The following is a 16,746-nucleotide window of genomic DNA, read 5'->3' as shown; positions in this document are numbered from 1 at the left end:
TATACTGTTGGCCACCACGGCTCTGCCCCTCTACCTGCACTATTAATCACAGGTCTTTTGGGGGCAGTGCCAAAGCAAGATGATGTAAGCATGTGCAGGAGGATTATTGGAATGTCTCGGACATCTGTTTAGGATGTACATATTGCCATTTCCATTAAAGGGAAAGAAAAAAAAAAGTATTTGATTTAAAACATTTTTTTTTATTTTACATTGGTGAGTTGTGCCCTGGACAAGAAAGTGCCCAGGATGATTGCCCTGTTCTCCTCACATAACTATGCTACTGGCTGGCAGTGTACTAAGAACATATATAACCTTAGTCATGTGCTGGAATCCAGTGTATTGGGAATATATAACCTTATTTATGTAACCCTGGTTGTGTGCCAGCGTCCAGTGTTTTAGGGATAGTGACTCTGCTGTCTGCTTGTGCTGCCTCTCCCCAGCTTACTCTTTTCATTTTTTTCAAATAAATTATGGCTTTGCTCATTTCCACAAGAATTTGTAAATGCAGGACAGGCATGATCATATTACTCACTGGAACTTGAATGCAGTTTTACTAAATATGGTGTCTCTTTTGGCCTGTAATACAAAATGAGAAATTCAAATGTCTGTCATTATTTACTGATTGTAAATCCATACAAATGACCAGAAAAAAACCCACAAATTGCACTATCAAATCAAAAATATGAGAACTCACGGGCATTCATAACTTTCAACTTATTTGCTTAAGGAAATGGAGACAGAGAGAAATTGGTAGGCAATGAAAGGTGAAAATTAGAGAAATTTATTAAATATTCTAATTCACCTAAAAAATTAGTAGAAAAAAGTATACCTCTCAACTTCTTTGCTAAAGAAATCTAGAGCAAGACAAAACAATTGTGGGGTGGGTTAGAGATAAATCAGTTGTGATGAAATATTAATGAAATGTTTTCTGTAATCAAAGGGTACAGAGTTTGATTCCTTGCAACCCCATTTGTCTCTCTGTTTAATTTCTCCAAGTGTTTTGGTTTCTAATACCACGATGGGAATGGACCCCATTCCTCAGTCAGGATATGATTAATGTTCATGAAATTAGTATTCTTTCAGTCTTTGATGTTAGGTAAAAGTGCTGTTTGCAGCACCCGTAATGTGATTTGCAATTTATTTAGAGTCACATATACTGATAGCATATCTAAGTATGACTATAAATTATATTTTATGAGACCCATTGCTCCTACTACTATTTGAACTGCCTAGTTATCTTTCTTCCACTTTGCTCTCGTTTCTGCCTGCATATACTTGTATTCTATGACGTTGCGTCTCTCTGTATATAAGACATTGTAATCACTGGGTGTAGTGATTTCAATGGTCAGTGCTACTTTTTCTTCTATTCATGGACTACTTTATCTGGCTTTCTTGCATCTATTTTCTGAACAATTGGTAATGGTTGATACCACGGGATATAAACGTCATAATTCTGAATAATGCTTTGTGGCTCATGTTTCCAATGCTTCTTGGTTACTTCAGTATTGAAATATTTGCACAATCCTCAATGCTACAGTGTTGCCACATTATTATATCTTTCAGTTCACAGGTCTTCTGCTATCAGTGTATCACACCCACCAACAAGATGTGCAACTCCATTTGTCTCCTGTGTGACTCTAAGAAAGCTACTTAATGAGAAAGTGCTCCTGGGTTGCCCCAGTAAAGAGACACTCATGTTCATTTTGCTCATCTGGCCGACAGATGTATAAAATAAATAATCTTTTAAAATATTAATCTAATTCACTTAAAAAGTTTAAAGAACAAACAGCTTTTGCATCTACTTGTTTTTATTTTTCTGAAAAATATGAGGTATGAAACTCTGTTGTCTTGCATTATTGACTGAATGTAATCTTTAGTGATTCACTGAAAAATCAAACATTTTATTAGAGACAGAGCAAAAATATGAGGCAAAATCAGGAATAGCTGAGATGTATAACATGCTTTGCATCAACATGCGTTTTTTGGAAAAAAAAAAAAAAAAAACAGTACTTACATATTATCGCAACCAGATTGGAACCAACTCACGCTTGAAATACTGACATGTCCTTCAGGTGCCACCAAAATTATTAACGATTTTTTGTCAGAAATTATTTATTACACTCTTATTTATTTTCTTCATAAACCTGTCTTGCCGATATGCGTGTGTGGCATTTCTCTGGTAATGAGAAGGATGCCGACAGGGGAAGTAACAATTCCGTCGCCAACGTACAACAGACATATAAATTGACCCCGAGTCATGCATGGCCAAAAGTTGCAGCAAACAATCTAGGCAAATGGGAAAGAATGCAGTGACAAACAGCCAGCATAGGTGCAGATTTAAAATATTTACTTTTGCAAACTTCGAACACGCATAGAACAGAATTTCTATTCCCATTTATAGTGTGAAGCAAATGAAGTCTGACTGAAAAAAGAAAACAAGCTCAGTAAAGAAAAAACTTCACTTTTTACCCCACAAGGGACTTTGAAAACATCACAATAATTGTTTTTTCTAAAGGTGAAGCCCCCGGTTAAAGTGTTATTTCTAACAGGGAAATGTTTCACTGTTTCAGCTTCATCAAAGGAATCACTGGAAAGTTCCGAAAAATGATTCCGTTGGGTTTTACCACCTTGTACCTGTCCCAAATGGAGCTTCAACTTTATAAAAGACAATTATTGTGATGTTAATGCTTTTCTTAATTCTGAATATAATCCTTTTGCTATGACCAGTGAAGTCATTGATGAACCAGAGTATGATGTGAATGTGGAAGAAATTCTGGTTAAAATGGAAAGAAGTTTGAAAAAATATCAGGCAGTAAGCTTGGAAATCATTACTTTGAATCCTGTATTTCAGTGCAAGTAGTACCAAAAGGTTTACGTATTTTCAAAGTCTCTAATCAGGTAAAAAGTGAAGATTTTTTCTTTAGTGAGCTTGTTTCCTTTTTCAGTAGAGTGGGCTTGGACTTTTAAAAGCTCATTATCCAAAAGAATAATAACTTACTTGGTGAGCTTAGAGTTCAGCTAGACACTTGGGATGCTGAATTAAAATAGGAGGTCACTAGTTCTATTGAAGCTAGAGCTCAGCATGAGCGAATGCACACTACAGTAGATTGTTATGAAAAGACTGTTGCAGAGCATAAAATGAAGAAATTGGAGCGTGATCGTGTAGCTTATGCTAACAAAACTGCCTATATTCTTCATACTGGTCACAGCAAAAAAGTTAATGGAAATAATAATTATAAAACTGTACCAATTCATTTTGTTGAGCAACATCGCCCTTTTAACCAGCATCAAAAAGGGGTTAGAGACGTTAACCATTCATACGCTCGTGCTGTGATGACATCAACAAATAGGGACGGAATGGCTGGTCAAATGCAAGTGCAACTGACGCCAGCTGACTTTAAGAACAGTAATGGAGAACTTCCAAAGGCAAGAAACACAAGTGTTACCTCTAACAAGGACAGTGTTAGAGAACTGTACAATTCTGAGACAATTGAACATTCAAAAAACCTAGAGAAGGTGGGGGTGTCTGTGATGAGTCAGCAGGCACCTCCAGAATCTCAAAACAGAGCTCGTACTTGGAACAAGGTAAAAGCAAAGTAGTTAATGATTTTTGTAACCAAACAAAGTTGTTTAACTTAAGTAAATTTAACTTGAATGAACATCATTGTAAAGTTTTAAAAATGGGCTTAGGTTATGTACCGAGCCATCGTTCAGATCTTACTAAGACAATATTGCAGCTTAAAATGTATACCAGGAAGTTAAATTTAGCCTTTATTTTTAAGGATGTCGCAGTAAGAGATAGTGGGTATTGCCTTAACAGGCCTACCACTTATAATCCGACATTGCATTTTACTATGAATTTGAAGCATTTTGTGAAAGGTCCTTATTGAGTGGAAAAACTGTCAAACCTTATTTTAATATATCAAATGTTGAGTACAAAGCACTTAAAGAGCTATGTGATGCAAAAAATCTAAGATTTATACAGCTTGGGGTCCTTTGTTGCAAAGTGAACTATTTCTGTTTTTAATTTTTAATTTTAGTTCATATGCAGAAAAGGAATACTTTCTTCCTTCTGCAAAACTGTGTAAATAATTGGATCTTCATTTTACACTGCTGTAACCTGCATTTCAGGACATGTTATCCATTGAGAGTAAAAGCTGACTAAAGAAAGTAAAGGTTGGGAATTAGTGGCAGTAGTGAGGGATCCTGTACTAGCAGTCATACTATAACAACTGCTGATAACTGACATTGGATACTTCAAAATCAAATGTGAAAATGCAGGAAAGAACATTCCAAGAGACTGAGAAAAGGGCTACACTGACAACCTTGACTGAAGAGCACTTGAAAAATTATGGGCATAATTTCACAGGAGTAAAAGTTCATGGTGTAATTTAATTGTTGACAGTCATACTGAATATGCATTTTATCTCAAATCAGCATTGATAAATGTTAAATATGTTTGCAAGCATGATAAAGGGAATGTTACAACTATATGTTTAGGTTTACATGTAACAGTAACAGAGGTGGGAAGTGGCAAAATATGTTGACTGTTGAATTTAATTTCTTTTTTCTTTTAATTGCTTTAGTCGATAACCTCTCTTGTGCCTTCCGTGGAAGGTTGGGTGCCGGGCTGGCAACTCAACACCGTAAAAACTCCACTGCCAATCATGAGCGGACAGATGATTCGCTGTGGCGACCCCTAACTGGGAAAAAGCCAAAAGAAGAAGTCGATAACCTCTCTTATTTTTTCTATTACGTTTGACAATATTCAAATAAAAAAAAAATGACATTTATTTTGTGTTCCCTGATTAACAGTATCAGAAAGTTGCCTTGATGGAGCCAGTCTGAGATTAAAGCATATTGGTTATGTAATAAAGCCAGTGTAAGTAACACATTTTTGAGTTTGATATAACCTCGTTACAGTTTACAATACCAAATTATACAGTTTTTTGATACAAACATTGTTATTTGTGCATTTTATGTTATTGGTAAGGATGGCCCCCTGAATATTTTTCTCAGAATTGAAAATTCCTGCCGTGACATCATGAAAGACTGAATCCATAAGGCCTCACTACCTAAGTTAATGTGTAGACTACTGCAATTCAGTGTTATCTGTATCAGAAGTATTTTTTTATTTCCCAGACAGATGAGGTCAGCTAGTTATTCAGGTGGTACACCTAGCACTGAAAATTAACGCATAATGATGTAGTAAAACCACAATGTAAGTAAGAAGCATCTCCTTCATAGAAGTAAGTTCTTTTTGATTAACCACAGTGTTTTGCAGTTGTATGTAAATCATTGCCCAATGCCTACCATGATACCTCTCAACCCCCTAGAGCAAGACATCTGGACAAAGGTAAAAATAATGGAGAGACATAAGCTGGAAAATAGAAGTTATTTAAATACTGCTGTTATAAATTTAGAACGTTACTAGAAATACAGGTCTTGCATTAGCATGCATTTTCTGAGGAATATGAATTCTGAAATTCAAATGTCTGTCCCATTTTAGCGATTTGCTAGAAAGCCACACATTTTATGAGGAACAAACTAAAAATATGAGGTAAACATTTGGACATTCTGTGAAAATTTGGACAGTTGAGTGCTACTATGGACATTTTATTTGTATTTATTTTCCAGGGCAGAGCACATATATCAATGAGCCTTTTTTCAGACTCTGCCCAGGAGTGGTGTCTCGTTAAGTGACTTGCTAAGAGCCACACAGTTAAGCAATGGAAGCATTGAGAATCAAACCTTGCACAACTAGACCACAGGTTACAGCTTATTAACAGTTCGTTAACCTTCTAAGCCAACTGCCAGACATCATGTTGTAGATGTGGTTATAGATAAAAAATGAGTACACGGTGAAGCTAAAATGTCAAACAGCACACAATAGTCTTTATTTTTTGTAAAATCACTTGCAACTTTACCATGAGTAGTACAACAAGAAATGAAATTAATTGTAAAGCAAAGATACTTGCAAACATGGCTAATGCACTTTAAATGGTAACAGTGTAACATATGCATTTGGAAAGCCCTCAGTTTGGTAGGAGTTTTTTTTTTGGTTACATGAGGAACTTACTGTTAGGCAATGATTGATAACAATGGACTCAGACAGAAATCTTTTCTTCTTCTTTTGGCTTTTTCCAGTTAGGGGTTGCCACAGCAGATCACATGTTCGCTCATTATTGGCAGTGGAGTTTTACAGTGTCTAGTTGCCAGCCCGGCACCCAACCTTCCACAGAAGGCAGGCACACGCACTCACACCTGGGGCCAATTTAGAGTGTCCAATCCACCTACAGCATGTCTTTGGGATGTGGGAGGAAACCAGAGCACCCTGAGGAAACCCACGCAACCACAGGGAGGAAGAAGAAGTCCACATTATAGTGGATGAAAGCGCTAAATCCGATATGTATTTGAGATATATGCTGTTAAATTTTCATTAAACTGGTGGTATCATTGCTTGTTGGATTCATGTTCACTTCTAAGGCATCCTATCAATAGCGTTTTTTTAGTCGAACCACAGGGAGAACATGCAGACTCCGCACAGAAGGCACCCCAGCCGAGGATCAAACCAGGGAACCTCTTGCTGTGAGGCGGCAACGCTAACCACAGCACCACCGTGGCCGCCCACAGAAATGATCATTCCAAATAGTGAATAAGCTTGACCTTTTCTATTTTGTTGCCAGTTAATGTGAATTTCAGGGCACTTAAATTAACACATGGTATAGTATGCACAGGTTGCAGCTTGGAGGTCAAGGGGACAGGGTTACCATTTCATTGCATTCAGATAGAATTGTGTCAGCTCATAGGAAAAGGTAAAATATAGATATGATTATCTGAAAGTTAAAACTAATGAGTATTTTAAAAGATAATACATATGCCGAGACATTTTAGTAATTAAAGTGAACATTAAGAGCAAGTGGGATTTTATTTAGACATACAGAAAGCTGTAGTTGTAGGCAAGTGAAACATGCATCTTGCTAGGAACAAATCCATTGTAGATATGTCTGATTTTTGCTTGTCTTATGACCTTTTGAAATTATTGTTTAACTAATGTGGAGCTTTTCTCCTTGGGCTTCCGCTGCAAATGGACCTCGTTCCAGTCGGACTTTCCCGGTCAACAAATGTAAAATAAATAAAAAAGTAAATAAAATAAATCTTATTAATGTTTTTGTAATTTTTAAAATAAATGGTTTCCTATTCTGGTGAAAAATATAGCTGAGGAAATTTATGTATAAGAGTGTAGATTTTTTTTAACTACCGTGTCATTTTTTTAAGAATGTGTATCTGTATTACCATTGCAGTCTGAAGTTTGTATTTAGTTATGTTTTTTTTTTTTTTTTTTAAAGAGGAGGAGGGCATATTTTTGTAGGCAGTACATGAGATCAGGGGCAGAAAACAAGGCATGCCAGAAATAATGATTCAGCATATGTTTGTGCTAGAATATCTTAGATCAAGATTTTTCAGAAAAATAAAACTAAATTAAGGTAAAGAATAAAAAGTGATATGCTACAGTCTGACCTCTTGGTATGGAATTTTAATGATTTTGTGACTGAGAAAAATAGGAAAAGTACTGAGATATATATTCAAAATATCACCCAGATAATGTTGCAGGAAGCATTTCAATTCAAAAGAACATTAACGATTTGTGAAGAGTGAAAAGCTGGACATTTATGTAGGACTTGAAGGGGAAAGAAAAAGAGAAGTTAATACTAATCAAGAAAGGGACTGGAATAACAGTCCAGGAACAAATGAGTTGGAGGCATAATGGGTTTATAGTGATTAAAGATTACTGGCAGCTTTACGAATGTCAATAGCTGCAGTGCATGCATCCCTGAAATATACTAAACAAGATGTTAAATATGTGATGGAGCACCACGGACATGTGATAGTAGCAGGCAATTGGAATGCTGTTCGAAATAAAGATGACACTTCAGGAGATCCCAGAAGCCAAAACATTTTTAGAGAGAGAGATATATGCATATATTTGGTTTGATAGAGGTAATGAAAACAGGACACAGTAATCCTGAATGAACATTATTTTCATGGGGGGGGTCTGTGTTTAATTGTTGAAGAAAACAATCAAATGGTGTTTAATCGAATGCTAATCATCTAAACTCCTTTTTGTCATACAGGCATTCCATTATAAATCAAATTATTGAATAGTTATAGTTAGCCAACATCATGAGGTCCGATGATGCTGTCAACTAGAACTAAATGTTTTATTAGTTGGGGGGCATGGGGGGATGCAGCCCCTGCATAAAAAGTGTCCGGTGTTCACTGAATCCTCCCCTTGATTGGGGGGCTGTGCCCTCCACACCTCAGCTAATTATATATACCAACTCCGAGATCACACCTTTAAAAGGGGATAGTATTCTTATTTATTAACATATAAAAGGTGTTCTTTACTTTATCTTTTGCAGTGTACACTTTAGAAGATTTTTTCAGAATGTTATTTTCATTTAGTTTTAATTGACCAACTATAGCTATTTGATGATTTAATTTACGATGGAATGCCTTTATGACAAAAAGGAGTTTTGATGTTTAGCAATTGATTAAATGCCGTTCGATGAATGTTTTCTTTGACGATTAAACATAGAGCCCCTTTTCAGGTCTTGGTAGAAGTACTGTCTTGAAGAACTATCTGAGTGTGTCTCACAGCATATACGTACCTGATGGTACTGTTTGGTCATGCACCTTTGCAGGTACAGTCTGGCAGTAGGTCATGGATTTTTCTGAAAAGCACTTGCTATTCTTAGTGCTTTTCTTTGAAAAAGAAAGTGTTTAGTAGTTGATGTAAGTAGTAAAGAACCAGCAAAAAGTGGGAATCTAGTTGCTATGAAAGTAAATGAGATGAGGAGTGACAGTCATAAAAATATTTAGGGAGTCTAAAAAAGGTAATGACTTCTAAAGAGAAGAGAGAATGGCTGGCTTACAGCAGTTAGAAGGCCAACTAAGGGAGGTTAACAACACAATGCAAGAATATTTGGAGAATACAAATGAACACAGAGCAGCGACACTAAGGCAGCTGTTTGTTGATAATATACTAGGAGCAACTAAACTGTTAGAACAGGATTTGAGGCAACAAAAAGTTAGAAGTAACAATTAAAATAAGGAATCAAGGGAATGGTAAAATATAAGTAGAATCAGGCAAAATAAGTTAGGTGATGGGAAGTTATCACAGTTTTTGATATACACAATATATACAAGTAGATAGCAATATAAATGAAAATAAATTTGTGAAATTTGCAACTGCCTCGGGTAATGGAAGACAGAAGTTAGAAGAAACTGAAATTAAATTATTGATAGGACATCAGAACACATGTAAGACACCTGGACGTATGCAAAAGGAATGGAAAGGAAATAAGACATGTTTGGTTAGTACTTTTTAATAAAATCCTTATGGCAGAAAATACCCTCATCAAAGAGGGAAGCAATGGTGGTAGTTACACCAAAGGAATGCAAAAATCCATTAGATCCAGGGTATTTTAGACCAGTTTTAATTTTAAATCATGAGTATAAGGTATTTGTGATAATTTCAGCAAAAAAGATGGCAAACTGGTAAAAATTATAGATTTGACCAATGTAGATTTGTTGAAGCTGGACAAGCATTTAGTAATATTAACATAACTCCTTCATTTCAAAAACATTTCGTGGACAACAGAAATAGGTTGACATTAATTCTATTATATGCTGAAATGTGTGCTGAAAATTTACGAGGAGGGCATTGATGAGATTTGGTATTCCATGAGCAGGAATGCCATTCATACTGAACATTTGTAAAGTTGCTTAAGCAAAGGTGAAATGTGTAGGTGAACGTCCCAGGCCATTCAGTCCTACAAGACAAACTTACTTTATACTATGATGTGCTTGATGTCCACTCTCAATGTATTATTTGCACTGTATTAAGAGCCACTAGCAAGGGACATAATCTAATAATAAATGGGATACATGGAGAAAGCTAAATGAAAAAAAATGCTATTTTTGCAGATGACATGATTTTATATGTATCCACCCCTTTAACAGAGATTAATATTATCTTTGACAAGTTGAAATACTATGCTTGTTTAACGGGATACACAATAAATGAAGTAAAGACACAAGCTACTGTAATGAATTATGTCCCATCTTATGATATAGTCAAAAGTTTTCCTTGTGTGGTAGCATGAAAAAAATGACATAGTTGGAGGTTTGCTTAAAGCAAACTGTGGAACAATCAACTAAGTAAATGTAGAAGGAAAACAGCCAAAAGATTTTAAACAATGAAAATTGCTACTTAACGATCTCAGTTATAAAATACAGTCACTTAAAAATGTTTTTGGACCCACTACTATTATATGTAATTCATGCATACATGCATTGATCAAGAGAACAATTATGGAAAATATGAAAAAGGAGATTAAGGAGTTGTTTAGGGAAATAAAAAGGAATAGCTGGCAATGGCAAAGGAGCAAGGAGCCTAAGATTAGCAGATTTGGAAATGAACTATAATACTACACAGCCTAGACTACTTTATCTAAAACAAGTTTCAGAATATATGTCCACATTGCGAGATATACTAAGATTAGTTCCTGCTGATGCTAACAGAACCCACTGTATAGGTGTTTAGGCAGATGTAGGACCAATGAATTGGGCATATCATATTACTCTATATATGTAAAACTATTACATAGCTATTTGATGTGAAAGAGTCAGACCGTGGAAACAGAATTATTCCTATAGAATATACTACTTTGAAGAATAAGCAGAGTGTTGAGGACAGGCTGATAGGAATATGGAAAAAAGGGTTAAACAACTGGGATATTAGGAACAGACGTTTAAAACAGATGAGATCATTAAGTGGGAAGAACCTAAGCAGGTAATTGGGTTCTGGGGTTTGGGTCAATTAATATATACAGGAATTATATTAGAATTGAATGAAGCTATCAAGAATTGGGAAAAAGCTGGACTAAACCACCAATTGGCTATGTTGCTGAAGCAAGAACAAATATGGTGGTAACAGAGTTATAAGGAGAGCTACATTAGATCTGAAAGCACATCATAGTGTAAAGTGGCAGCATATATATTGGAATGGGACATTACAAAAAGACAGACTTCAGAAGGAATGGAGTTGTCGCATTCCTACATGTGCAACTAAATCATGAAAATTTAGAATTTACTCACATTTTTATACTCCAGTAAGACTTGAACATGTTTTTAGGAATAAAGAGTGACTGTTGGCATTGTAATGGCTAAGACAGAGACACTTGGGAAAATATTTTTGAGGAATGTTCTGAGATGACTCACTATAAGCTTAAATTGAGTATTGTGTTTAATCTTATGTTTGGAAAGCTGTTTAATTCCAATTTACAGATATCTTAATTGAGCTGGTGTACAATAACTTGTGTCAGAGATGAAAGTACTATTATTTTGATTTTAATAATAACCAAAAACCTATAACAATAATGTGGAAATGTCAAAAAAATGACATAAAAATGCTCATAGCAGTTAAATATATGGAATTGACAAATGTAAGGGATCAATGACACTTGTTTACAATAAATGGTCATTGTGGGAGTCAGTAATGCATAATGATTCTTATGGAAAGTCTGGTACACTATTAACTCAGCCTTAGTGGCATGCAGTAATATAACAAAAATGTAATTACTGATGTCATCAGGGTGTTTTTTAACAGAAAAGAAACCCTGTAAAAGAGAAATATCTGATCTCTTTGTGTGAATAGTTTCTGTGCAAAATTGTATCTTTGTTTTTCTCTTTTTAAGGAGCAATATCAGTTTATTGAAGAGATGGGGAGGAATGATAAAATGTTTTTCAGTTTCCTAACAGTATAGAGATAATTTGAGAAGGCAACTTTGAAATGTAACATGCAATCATTGATTGTCTGTTTTTTCAATTATTTTTCAATTATTAGTACTGTATCAGATAAAAAGACTAAGTGTACTATACATGAAGATTGCATGATTTGTTATTACTTTGAATTGATATCTTCATTTCTCTTACAATAAAAATTGCTCCTTGACAGAAAATATTGAATTAATTTGAGCTAAAAAATTTAGTATGGCTATTGCCCATCTTCAAGAAGTTTAAATCTATATACTTAAGAGACAACTGTGAACCAAGAATGTAGCTGGGCATAAATTTTTACATTTTTCCACTTAATTTCTTAGAAACATTATTTTGCAAGGTATAATATTTCTATAATTGTCTAAACTAATCCTTACAATGCAGATCTTTGACACCTAGCTTTAGCAGGAGTGCACATCCATTTTATTGTTTTTGTTGGGAGGCAACAGATGATATAACGTTGCATGCATGCATTAGGTGTTTATGGCACATCTTTAAACCTCAGTGTAAGAATTCTGGACAAAGCTAAGGCAGGGACAGATTTATTGTTTTTATAAAAGTAGAAAGTTGATAGAGTATAGGTTTTGGGTTGGAGGAAGAGTTATGCAATGCATTTATTCCTTTCCTCTCAAGGAGACATCTGAGGATATGTACACTCAAACTTGTGTCTCTCTGTATATGTTTCTTAATGTGTGTGTGTGTGTGTGTGTGTGTGTGTGTGTGTGTGTGTGTGTGTGTGTGTGTGTGTGTGTGTGTGTGTGTGTGTGTGTGTGTGTGTGTGTGTGTGTGTGTGTGTGTGTGTGTGTCTGTAGACATTAAATACTTAAATAACTTATATTTTTGAGGTAAAATACTTTGTCCAACAACAATTACATATACTACATTAAGTTTAAACATTAGGCAGAGGAACTATTTTACATAAAAAAATGTAGTAATTAAAAATACATAAATATAAAACAGTTTAACAGATAGCCCATTTTCTAAGTGCAATAATGCCCTCAAGGGAGTGTGTTATTTTGGAAATAACACCCTTTGAGGCCTGTGGCATTGGGCCACAGAACACCACCCCCCTCGAGCATGCATTATTGCATTTTTTTCCTTTTAACTTCACAATGACCACCTACCAACCAAACTACATGCATTGTTAGAGGTATGTGTGACAACTTAAATGTACTACCCAAGAGCAGCTGGCTGTAAGGTTGCAGGTAAGTATACACTCAGAACTTAATTAGAATCCTTTTCAGCAACTACAAGTCACGTTCACTTATCACCTAATGAGGCATCAAGTTCATGATAGCCAGTCATCCAAAAGAAGGTATCCTTTGACAGCACCTTAAAAGCAGAATCGCTGCTTGACAATTTTGCAGCTGTGCTGTTGATCAGCATATTGCTATTCAAACATTGGTGCCCCTCACTAAACCGACAACATATCTTGGTATTATCTCTATATGTCTATATTGCTATTTGCTAATCCTTACATTTTTTTGATAGATAGTATCAAAGTTTTTTTTTTTTTGGAGATGTACTTAACTATACAGTAGAGGTAACTGTGTCTTATTTTTAGCTATGATCAGTTCTGACTTTTTTCTCTTTTGAATGTTCATTATTGGCACATTTCTCCCCTTACTGTGCAATGTAAACTTTACATTTTGGTGATGGGTTTAAAGGCAAAGAAGTCATTGTTAGTAGAATTATTCTTTGCAGAAAATATTCTCTCTAGTAAGTTTAAACATGCAGGTTCAAGCATTTTAATCGACCCTAACAATGACATCCAGACTTCACAGCAGTCTCATTCACGTTTGCCATTTCATTGTACATCACTAGTTTCATCTGCTGCCACTTTTCTGGTAAACAGTGCTATCGTATGTTTCTCTTATTGAAAGGATGTTCTTGTTGACTTCCTGTTGATACCAAGAGAAAGATTAAGAGCCAAGGATACATGCTATCTTTCTTTTAAAAGTTTATCTGTACACTGTTTCAAAAGCATAACGTTCATACTTTTTTATCTTTCTTATCATTCTGAGAATTTGAAGGGATAAGAGAAATATGCAGGTTATTTTTGCAGAAATCAGCATTTGGTTACTCGAAAGACTGCATTAAATTCTTGTTTGAAAATCTGACATACTTACATGCATGTACATACATACTTGTGTGAGTGTGTGCATATACATATATTAAACAGACACTCATATGTAGACGCAGTGGAACACACACATGCAGCGCATTGTCTATATTTATTCATATTACCTTGATTATCTAAATAAACAGGTGAAAAGGAGTCAAACTGTTTGTTGCAGTCTTCTATTTCCTTCCCTTTCTGTCATTTTGTATTCTTGCCTGTCTTCATTTGAGAATAATGCAGCTGTGAAATGAAAGCCTCTGCAATTTAACTGAGTACCGTCCTTGCAATAATTCTTCTAAAAAATATCAGAGCCCTTAACTAGGCCACGCTGGGGCAAACAGATCCCTCGTGAAAAATATGTCATCATTTAAAATCAGTATATGAAAGGGCAAGATGGAGCTCTTTTTTAGTTAGCTCTTATTACTTCTGTTTGCATAAAGTTAATTAATTAGTAGAAAATATCTGGGTATGCATGCACTGTATATAAAGCTAGTTTAGGTGTTCTCGTCAGGATCCGAAGATGAGAGGAGTACCACAGTATCAGGTTTTACCTGAGATTGGCTTTATTTAATAACACCAGCTGTGGGTAAATCCTGATATATCCCCCTGTACAGCTGTGGATTAATGCTTAAGTATATGTTATTGATATGGATGTCCAGGGTCACCTCTTGAGCTTTGCTTCACTCTACTCTTGAGTTGAATTTCTTGACATCAGCATCTCAAACATACAAAAGCTTGATGATGATCAAAGATCCAAGCATAATCCTCTATATTACTAGCTCAGTAGCCATTAAATCTCTCAATTTTAAACGTGTTCCTCTTTTGCTTTGCTGTTTATGCAGCCTCCTGTACACTCTTTCCCCATCATTTCCTGCTTATTGATTCTTCCATTGTAAATAGTACCATAGTACTGTTTCATGTATTGTTTCTGTCCTTGAAATGCCACTTAAAAATCTATTATGTTGTTCTGAATTCTGTTTTGTTTTCCTACTGTAGCTTTTCTCTCTGGGCCTCAAGTGAGAAAGTGGTTCTGCTCAGTCAGGACTCAGGATATCAAGTTACAAACAACAAACAAAAAAAAAATGCTGTCCAGTGCAAGGACACACACAAACAAATGAGAATGCTGTAAACACACTAGCATTACGGTAGTCAGGTCACACATATGAAAACTGGAGTCCTCCTCCTGCTGGCCCATCCTTGAAAAGTACATATATATTTATCTAGGCTCATCTCTGATATACCCACCCACCCAGAGTGAGTGTCCTCAAACCTATACTGTAAGCCCATCCCTGATACACCCACCAACCCACAGCACAGTGTCCTCACACCCATACTGTAAACCCATCCCTGATACACACACACACAAAGTATTCAATTCTATTTATTACTGCTTGGTAGTAACTTGATTAAAGTGTAGCTATCATTCTACGTCTTTTGGATTAAGCACTTGGGCTTCAGACCAGTTGTTTTACATTAGGAAGGTTTGTGGCCTGCACTGTGGTGGCAGGACAGGTAGCTTACATCCTTCTAAGTTGGGAACTGCTGATTGAGGGCTCAGTATCTGTTATTCTAAAAGAGTATTAGTTTTGGTTTAAGCACTTGAGCTTCAGGCCAGTTATTTTACATTAAGAGGGTTCGTGGTCTGCACTCTTGTGGGGGGAGAGGCTGGACTCTGCCCTTCTGAGCTGGGATTTTCTGGTTAAAGGCTTATAGTGCCTGCAAATTTGAACTGCTTCTTACTGAAGTTGGTACACCTTGTTTGCTGTAGCATAGATTAGATCTAGGCCTGCTGAATCTAGCTTTGTTTGTATAACTTGAGCACTAATCCAAGCATTCTTTAAAGTATTCAATTGTACTTATTACTGCTTGGTAGTAACTTGATTAAAGTGTAGCTATCATTCTAAGTCTTTTGGATTAAGCACTTGGGCTTCAGACCAGTTGTTTTACATTAGGAAGGTTTGTGGCCTGCACTGTGGTGGCAGGACAGGTAGCTTACATCCTTCTAAGTTGGGAACTGCTGATTGAGGGCTCAGTGACTGTTATTCTAAAAGTGTATTAGTTCTGGTTTAAGCACTTGGGCTTCAGGCCAGTTATTCTTGTGGGAGGAGAGTCTGGACTCTGCCCTTCTGAGCTGGGAATTTCTGGTTAAAGGCTTATAGTGCCTGCATATTTGAACTGTTTCTTACTGAAATTGGTACACCTTGTTTGCTGTAGCATAGACTAGATCCAGGCCTGCTGAATCTAGCTTTGTTTGTATGCTTGTTGTTTGTTTGCTTATTTCCCTGAAACGCTAATTCCACCTAAAATGTGGCTTTTCAGCACTTCTGTGGATCCTTAGTGATATCTGCATTGCTTACTGTACTTATTTCCTTGTTTCACTTGAAAGAAAGTTACTGTTTGTCATTTTTGCATTTAAGTTACCTGTAACACATTGCATTTAAGTTACCTGGCACTTGCTCACTAAGTCAGCACAAAAAAATTAAAAGCACTACACCCTCACAAACTCTCCTTGAGTACCTTGTTCCCCATTGGCCCTTTTTTTCAATTATAAAGGAATTCCCAATACTATTCTAGCATGTCCAAAGGTCAGTTGTCAATCTCCTCTCTGGTCCAGCTGGTGAATCTGGGAATCTTAAGGCAATGTTACAACTGCCTCATGTACACAGACAACCCTCTCCTCCTCCCAACAAATTCCAACACATGTGAGAGATGCAACCATATAGCCAAACTAGAGGCTAAGCTCTCTCAACTCAGTACTGGCGTAACCAGTTAGGAGGAGT

This window comes from Protopterus annectens, chromosome 2.part0, assembly GCF_019279795.1.
Source record: "Protopterus annectens isolate FY-2018-M chromosome 2.part0, PAN1.0, whole genome shotgun sequence".
Classification (NCBI taxonomy): Eukaryota; Metazoa; Chordata; order Ceratodontiformes; family Protopteridae; genus Protopterus; species Protopterus annectens.
This window is presented reverse-complemented; position numbering follows the sequence as displayed.